Raw genomic sequence first — 9215 nt, forward strand, 5'->3', positions numbered from 1 at the left:
GTCCCTAATTATGTTAATTGCACAGCTTCTTCTTCTTCTTCTTCTTTTTTTTTTTTTTTTTTTTTCCCTCTCCAGAAACCCTTAGGCTTTTGTTTGCAGGGAATAAATAAAGAGGGATTAGTTACGTTTATCTGTGTTTTCCTAAGTCTTTACGGAATAACTGTTACGTGTAATTAAGTAATTTGTCTGTCCCTGACCAAGCTGATAGCAGCAAATTACCAGACATTACTGATGAGGTTCCATTACATTTTGGAAATAGATTACATGGATCTGGGATTTATTGATTTTTATTTCTTATTTAAGACAGGATCAGCTGGAACTAATGGTCTTATGAAGGTGAAAATGCAATGTGCTTTGACAAGTTGCCTTTATCTAGCAGTATCGTTTGGCTATATATGGATGTGGGACTCCAAAACCATTTTTAACGTTGCCCCAATACAGAGATATTCTCCCTCTAGAGAGAGTTTCAGCAGGCACACCTGGAGCTATGGGGACTGATTGAATGCCTCCCTCCACCCACCCATCCATCCAGCTGAGGAGCTGTTGTCTTCTCCACAAAGGATCTGCACTGAACCAGCTGCACGGCAAGTTTTCCATTCACAGCTTTCCCCTGCCCAGTGTCAAACATGCTGATTGGATATATTCAGGCAACTTTTGTTAAGAGCAATATCATCCTGGATCTGTCCTCTGTGATCCTGCTAACTGATATTTAAATAATTCACACTCTTCAAGGATCCAGCTTATCTGCTTCCCTTATAATTTGCTGCATCTCAAATCACTAGTCCATATACCCTTTTCTTAAAATCTTCTTCCTGTGAGGTTTCCCATATAATTGTCAACCCAGATTGATGAGTTTCTCTTCAGGAACCACGAAGCACTGATGTGCAGAAAGAATGTCAAAACATCATGTTTAGAAATAGATTCTCTTGTCCAAGATACAGATACCATTTCATTCACATACTTTGAAGGCACTTTATTGAGCCTGCCAGATCCTTACAGACTCCCAAGGAATATGTTCTCCTTAAAACTGAGACTGGATACTTCACCTTAAAATTTACTAATCTTATTACACCTTTGTTTTTTAGGTATATATTAATTTACTATAATCACACAAACATACTTCATACTAAACATATGCACCACTCTGCCAACAGAAGGCTTGGGAGTATGTCCACAACTCCTGACAAATTGCAAAGAGGAAAAAAATCTTCCAAGGAGATACTGCACTGGTGAATTTGCCAAGAGGCCTGGCCAGAACTGATTACAGCCCACCATGGAGCTCTAGAAAATGTGGCATCAAGGCTAGGTCTTCAAAACTGAAAGGCAGCAAGTAATCATAATTAAGGGGTGTGCATGTTTTTTTCATCCCCTGGGAGGTAGCTCTTGGGGTAAAATAAGAAACTCTTTCACTAAACCCCATTGTGTGGCTTTGTCTTCCAAACACACTGGGTAAAAGAAGGGGAGGAGATTCAATAAGTGCATCCAGGAGAAACTTGGATTACAGCCAAGAGTCGTGATCTGGACAGTGCCAAGACTGTCAGCAGCACAGAAAGGAGGGGTCGCTTCCAAAAGACTTTTTGCAGAGATTTTATCCCTGCCAAACCCTCCTCCCAAGCCTGTAAGTAAGCCATGATGGCTGTGCCTTTTTTTAGTACATGCAAAACCTCTGCTACCAGAAATTAGAATGCCATTGTGATGCTTCTGTTTCTTGAGGAAACGTCAGCTGTTTCCTCAGAAAAGTAAGCAAGCACCCAGGGCAGATGTCAATGCACAGAAAACATTTTAGGTGGCTTTGGTCACAGGCCAGCCCGTGCCTGTGGATTCATGGGTTAAACTGGTCTAGTTTTCTGGGACATGGGATTTCAGGCTTTGTTTCTCTGACAACCTGACCTGGCCCACAGGCAGCAGAATATGCTCCAGGGAAGGCAGCTATTTTCAACAAGAGAAATGTGAGAAGGTGGGGCTCCCCCAGCCCAGTCTGGGGCAGCCCTAGCAGCCAGCGGGGCTGAAGAACTGGCTACCCACTGCTTTGGGTGAGGTTTACCAAAGTGGGATAAGCAGACTCCAGCTGCTCACTGGCATGGCTGAAGGACAGTCCCACTCCCTACTCCTCTCCTCCTCTCTCCCCTGCTTCTCTCAAATCAGCTCTTGCTCTCAGTCTGCCCTAGGTGAACTGATTCAGCTCATGAAACTGGCTGAAAGATAATTAACTATGCCTGTTAGGGAAAAAGGGCCGGACACACTCCTCCGGGACAGGGAGAGGCGGCCCCAGAGACATTTCTCCAGGCTGTGAGTGGCTAGTCTTGACCAATCCTCCCTTTCAAATAGGCCAAGGAGGGACAAGTAATCACGATTATTGTACGACTACCTTCCTTGTGATTATGTGCCCTGCCCCCCTACCTGCATCCAGGCTGGCATCTAGAAGCCACTGGGGAACTTCACGTGCCCCTCACACACTACACACACCAGCATGAAGGCACCTCCTCTCCTCTCTTCCACCTCCCACATGCAGCATCACCAGTCTGTGGATCTGGCCAGAAGTCCACCACTGGCAGCTGTAGTTGTGCCACCTTAGCCTGAACAGAAAAGTCCAAGTTTTGTTCCCACTGATAAATATGTGAAGGTTTCGTAGTGCCCCTGAGGAAGGATGATGATTATTTTGCTTATTTTAGGAGTTTTTATAACTGACCTCTCAGTTGTCAGAACTACAAGTCCCACAGACCAGAATATATGTTACATTGTCTTTTGTCATCAAGAGGAGCACAAACTTCTCTCAGTTTCTTTCTTCTCCTCCACAGGGAGAAACCAAACTTGTTTTTTTCAGTAGCTCAGTCATTGCTCCTTTGTTCTCTTTGTATAAAGCAAAATGCAAAGGATCCTGAAGAAGCAACCAATTTTTGTATTCTTATTACAAAGAACAAGTATGTCAGAAATCTTTTGGTTTTTTTCCCTTGGAACCTGTCTTTCTATGTAAGCGCTTCTTGAAACATAAAAAGTAAGTCCTTACTTCATTTCCCTTTCCATTTGGAATGGGTGGAGAATCACACAACAGAGAAGGACAGTTCATTTTCCTAAATGTTTTTTCTAACAACCAGTAGGATGGCAACTTGGAGCTGACGCCATCTCTTCAGGTCTTAGGGTCTTGGCCAGGTCACGGTGGAGAAAAAAAGCCCAACGTGTCTGGATTCCTTGCACCAGCTTTTCTGAATGGCTGCTCCTGCAGTTCTGTGGCTGCTGCCCCACGCTTTGCTGGAGAGCGCTGATGTCCCATGAGCTGCTCATCTGCTGCCTGCCCTGCCTGCTCAGCCGGGCAGCCTGGCAGGGACCGGGCAGTCCTGCGAGAGCGCTGCGCCGTGCTCTGCTCTCCTGTGTGCGCCTGCCCCAGCATCGCAGGCTGGCCTCCCCCAGCAGGCAAGCTGACAGGGCAGGGCTCTGTGCTCAGGTCTGGCTCCCCTGCACAGCGTCCTTTCCCCTCTGAACCCAGCCAGGCGTTCCCCTGGCCAGCAGTGTCACCCGCAGAGCTGTGCATGGGGTGGCACTGACCGCTGGCTCAGCCTGGCCATCATCTTGCCAGGTGCCAGCCTTTACCTGACTCCAGCCCGCTCCCTTCACATGGGGAGAAGATCCCTGGGGCACAGCTCTGTGTGAGCTTCAGCACAGATGGAGCTTGCACTGTTCAGAAGCGCTCCAAAGCACCTCACTGTGCGTCTCATTCTTGTCACACAGACCCTCTTCCCTTGGCTGCCTCACAGAGCACAGTAGTCAGGCTTTGGTTAGTCCCATGTCTCCGTGCTGTCTCTGGAAAGATGCTGTGGAGCAGCTCTTTCTCTCCAGACATCTAACCTGGGTCTCTTTACCTCATTATCTGTGAAATAGAGGCCATCTATAACAGATTTTTTTCTTACATCTGATTGCTGCCTGTGTGAAAATCCTTGCTGTAATACCTTCTCCCCATTCAATTTTTAGCAGATTAGGACATAATTCCACTTTATTCAGAGATGTATCATCATTCCTTCGGAAATCCTGGAGTTTTTGAGGATAGCTTTTAATTTGGGGTGCTGTAGAAAGCATTGGCTCTCTCCTGGTTTTGAGCTTTCAGATGGTGCAGGGGACCAGGAACAAAAAAATTGGACAAACACTGAGTTATGTGCTTGCTGAGTGGGACTCTCTCTATTTAAAAATAGTTTCATCTTAGGAAAGGTTTTCTCTTGACAGAGATTCTTTACTCTAACACTTGCAATGAGTATTTATTACAACAGTTGCATTTGTCAGTCTCTTGTATGCACTGGGCTCTCTGGAGATTTAATGTATCTAAATGAGACGATGGATTGGATTTCTGGTGAAATATCAGATACTTGTCCTTTCTTAAAAAAAACAAAGCAACAACTTCCTATAGCTTTTCAGCTTTTCTTACATGGCAGCACCCATTCTGTTTAACATAGTGCCAACAAGACACTTTAAAATTTCCTGGACCTTCTACCTTGGCAGCTCAGCAAGAACAGCTTTCTCTGAAACCTCCCTAATCAATTGACTTTGCCAAGCCTTTTGCTTAACAAATCCTGCAGTTGCTTCCAGCTTTTTCCCACAAGTGATACCAAATTAATGGATTTGCAGTCTCTTGGCGAGTCTCTTGGCCTTTCCTTGTCTGATTAGGCACACTCTGGCCTGCTGGGAGAAATGTACTGCATTGATAAAGATGCTGGAAGAGGTTCATTTCATGTCCCACTTTTCTTTTGCGTTCTTGGATTCATGCAAGTCAAAATGTTACATTGATGAGATTAAAAAACTCAAAGTCCCTCAATATGGGCACATCTCACGTCATGACTAATCCAGTGTCTTAGGTATCCTAAGCAGTCATGCATGCTATTCCAAATCTGTCTTGCATTTAAGAACTTGGCCCAAATTCATAAGAGTGTATTCTTAAAATATATTTGGGGCTTAACTGTACATGCAAATAAAATGTTCATACAAGTAACCTAAGGACCCAGCAAATCTAACTTTATGCCTCTGTCAAACAATCCAAACCAAAGCAGTATATGAAATTACTACATTTTAAAGCATGGATATTTTGAGCATACAACTGCTTTCCGAATGCTGTTTTCTCTGTCATATGTTTAGAATCACTGTCTTTAAACAACAGACTTTTCTTACAAAGAAAAACAACAAATAGGATTTTGTTCTTTTTCTAAACAGTTTCAGTTCTATTTCTGCCTTGTACCAGATATTGTTTCATTTCCAGATAATCCAGTAAATCTCAGAAGTAGCTAACTCTTGCGCCCCCACTACATATGAAAATGCTCACACTTCACTTTCCACGCTCTTCCTTTGGCCACCAGTCTTGCTGCACATATGATAGGGTTCAAGTCTTCTTTCACAGAATCTGTGTTCAGACTGCTAATAATTTCCAGTTCCCTAACTGCCCCCCTAGAACTAGCAGATTCCTCTGACCCTAGGCTTTTCTTGAGGACAGATACTGATTGCAGGGCTGAAGAGGTGCTCTAGGACTTGAGGATCATGAGCCTACCTTGTGCAGCAACCATGGATAGGAATCCCACCACCAAGCCTTTGCACACCCCGGGCAGGAGAGCTCTGCACAGCTTCTCCTGGCACTGAGCCATTTCACAGCCAGGAGCACAGCCACAACCCAGTGAGACAGAAGGGCAGGCAGAAAATCCTTTGGTCAGCCTGATTACTGAGTTACAGCTTGAGAGGGGAGAGATACAAAACCCCTGGATTGTTTCTGTTTAATTTCTTTCTGACAATAATCCAACATATACACAGGAACACACAATCAGCACTTTAGTTCTGGTCCTTGGTGTGGATGTCATCTGCTCAAGAGAGTCTTGGATAAGATGGGAGCTATAAATTGTGGTATATGTTTGGTTTTGCATGCTAATCATACATTCAGAGATTATAAATTCCAATTTTAACAGTCCTGTTCTCCAGCATTTTTCTGTCATCAAACTACTTCTTACCCCCTAAAGTTTTGGACTGGAATAAACAGGGACTTGAAACATTCTCAGTTCAGAGAGTTGTAGGCAGAGTATTTGAGAGAAATCTCCCTATTCGGTCAAGAGCTCCTCTGAACCTGATCACCCTTCTTTGCTTCTGGGGTTTGGTAACACTGCTATATCTCAGCAGCTCTTGATATTGCTATATAATTTTCCTTGGGTTTCTTGGGGGGTTTAGGTTTGTTTTTTTGTTGTTTGTTTGTTTACTTTTCTTCCAAAAGGCTTATTTCTACTGTTCTTACCCCAGCAGTGAGTACTAGATCAATGCACCTTCCTTCCATTCCTTTTTTTTTTACCTGAACTTGAAGGTAACTTTTGCTGGACTGACAATCCAGGGGATTCTCAACATTTTATCTAATAGTGAGCAGTAGGATAAATGTCACTCAATCTCTTGGAAGATGTCCTCAAACACTTCTCACTAGTTTTGATCCACAGCCACTCCAGTAATAGTGTCCCTTGAAAGGGACTCAACACTAGATACATATTACCTCCCACTATTAACATCAATACATTTCTTACATTTTATGACTTACTCTTACACCCATCTCTAATAAACCCTCAGTGGGAATAAAATTTATCCTTTTTCTGACAGTACATCTGAAAATTCCTCTTTGTCCCAGTAACACTGTGTGTAATGCCTGTGTCCTTGTTCCCAGCAGGCTGTCTAGGACATTCTTGGTACAGCTCTTGGTTTCAGGTCAATCCATTTAGCATCTCCTCTGACACTATTAAGAAGAACACCTCGGAGCAAACGGGACCTGACACCATTCTCTGTTGACATCATTTACATTCATACTTGGGCAGTGACAATGTTCAGAAATCACAGTCACATCCAGAAAAATATCTGACACCACTAAAGAGCAGCATCAACCCAGGCAACTCCTGTGGCATTGGGACTTAAAAGGAATGCAACCAGGGCAAGAGATGCCACTCAGTCCCTCTAGCGATGTGTATGTCTCTATCCTGTTGTATTTCACCATGCAGGATACCGAGGCTTGCTTTTGGCACCAGGGCAAAAGCAAAGAGGTTCACCGGAAACAACTTCTCCTCCCTCACATGTGTGAAGGAGAAAATAAAGAGTAGAGCAAAAAGGAATCCCACTGAAGGCATCCAGATGCTCTTTCTGTTGTCATGACTTCTGATACCTGCATGTTCTGGCAAGACAAGAAAGCCATTGCAGCTCCTGGATGTTTCTTTTCAGTCACTGGCTCTTAGTCCCGCCACGTGCTTTTTCCATATTTCAGGGAGCTCCACAATCTGTTTTTGTGGCCTTTGGGTTTGGGACTTGCTTTTTTCTTTTCTGATAAGATATTTCACATAATCTACAAGTCAACTATGGGAGTATTAACTTTTGCCCTAAGCTTCAATGTGAGCTAGGCAGCTATCCTTTGTGCAAGAAATTTTTGTTTTGTTGTCAAGGGTTAATTATCTTCACTGTAGTACTTCTTTGTTTCCCACTCTTACTGTCTTGGAATTTAAGGGTTTGGGGCAAAATTATTTGTTACAGATAACAAGCTGCTATTTTACCTTCCCTGAAATTGCAAGATTGACTGGGAAACCTTAGATCAATCACAAACTATGTTAGGCCTTCACCTTCTCTGTACAGTATCAGTTTAAAAACATACTGCTCATTTCAAGGGCAGTGCAACACTTTTCAAATATTTGTAGCAGTTTCACAGATAACTTTCTCTGTCTGAGTGGATAGAAAATGATTAAAAACATCTTCAGGGTCAGCTATTGTGAATAAAAAAAGCTGCCTATTGTGTTCTTTTTCCTCTGCAGAGCTGATCTAAAGCTGACTTTGTACTTTTCCTCACTTACCTGTTTCCGGAAAACTCAACACTGGCAGTGCTTCTCTCTGCCTTGTAATTCCAGAAGTGTTGGCCTCATGCAGCTTACCCTTGGTGTCGTGTGCTGCCTGTCCAGCACTCAGAGCCATGGAGTATCCCAGAGGCAGGCTCCCTCTGCCATCTCAAGCTCTAGCTGCTCAGTGTGGGGTTAGCCTGAGAGTTTGAAGCACATCACAGCTTGTCCCAGCCAATTCTTTGCCTACTCTCCAAGGCCATAATTTCTTCTTGCTTTTAGTGATCATGTCTTGGTCAGATTGAATGAGTGCTGCCACCTCCAGACATACTTTTCAGATATCAACCTCCTCTCAGTTATTTGCATTCACAGTTATACCAAAACTCTTGCTGGTGGAGCAAGTTGGTTGATCCATAGCACTGGAGGACATTATGTTAATGGAGACCTTGCTGGAGAAGATCCTCAGTTAAAAAATACCAGGAGATCTTTAACAGCTGCCTTCCTGCATTTGAGTTTTGCTGTTAAAAAATTCTTGGTATTTTTTTGCCCTGTCCACACACTTTTGATCCAAGGGATAAAGTATCTATGAGTTTGCCCATTCATCACAGCTGCAATTACTTTTTCAGCCTGACTGCAAGAGTTTATGGAATGGAAAATTTGAGCAGACATCTGTGGATATTCTAAACATAAATCCAAAATGGATTTTCCCCAGCATATTTCCAATAGCATGAAGCAACACTCTCCTGTATAGCAGCTCATGTGCTGCTCCACCAAATGGAGAAAGACAAAAGTAGATGTTGCTGTCAGTGGAGACCATTTAGCTCATTACCAGCTGATCATACACACCTGTGTGTCACCTGCAGAAACAGGACTGGGATATTATTAGCAGGCTGGGGAGAACCAAACAGAAGATTTGTAGCATTACAACAGAATTCCAAAGTACAAACCAGACTTTAAGGTACCAGCTCAAAACACCAAAGTGTTGGCTGTTGAAATTGGCAGCATCTACTTTGGTGAAGGTTATGTCCTGGAAGTGTGCCTCTGAACAGGCTGCTTTGCTAGCTGTTGAGATGCCCACCAGCAAGGTCTTGGCATAGTCTCTGTCCTGTACTGGATCCCAAATGCCAGCTGAGGCTGGTCAATGCATGACCAAGGAGGCTGACGTGATGCACATTGTCACAGAGCAGTGAAAAGTCCCAGTCTTCAGCTGCAAATGAAAGAGGAGCAAGTTTGCCTATTATCCAGCACAGAGTTCAGAGCCAGCTGTGTGATGCACATGTCCAGCTCAAGAGATTTTTCCCCTTATTGAGATAGAGAAATGGTACAATATCTCAGTAGACTTCTGAAGAGAAGAACCAATAGCATTTTTGGGTTAGATCAACTAAAACCATGTTACAGGAC

This window comes from Anomalospiza imberbis, chromosome 3 (assembly GCF_031753505.1).
Source record: "Anomalospiza imberbis isolate Cuckoo-Finch-1a 21T00152 chromosome 3, ASM3175350v1, whole genome shotgun sequence".
NCBI classification, from domain to species: domain Eukaryota; kingdom Metazoa; phylum Chordata; class Aves; order Passeriformes; family Viduidae; genus Anomalospiza; species Anomalospiza imberbis.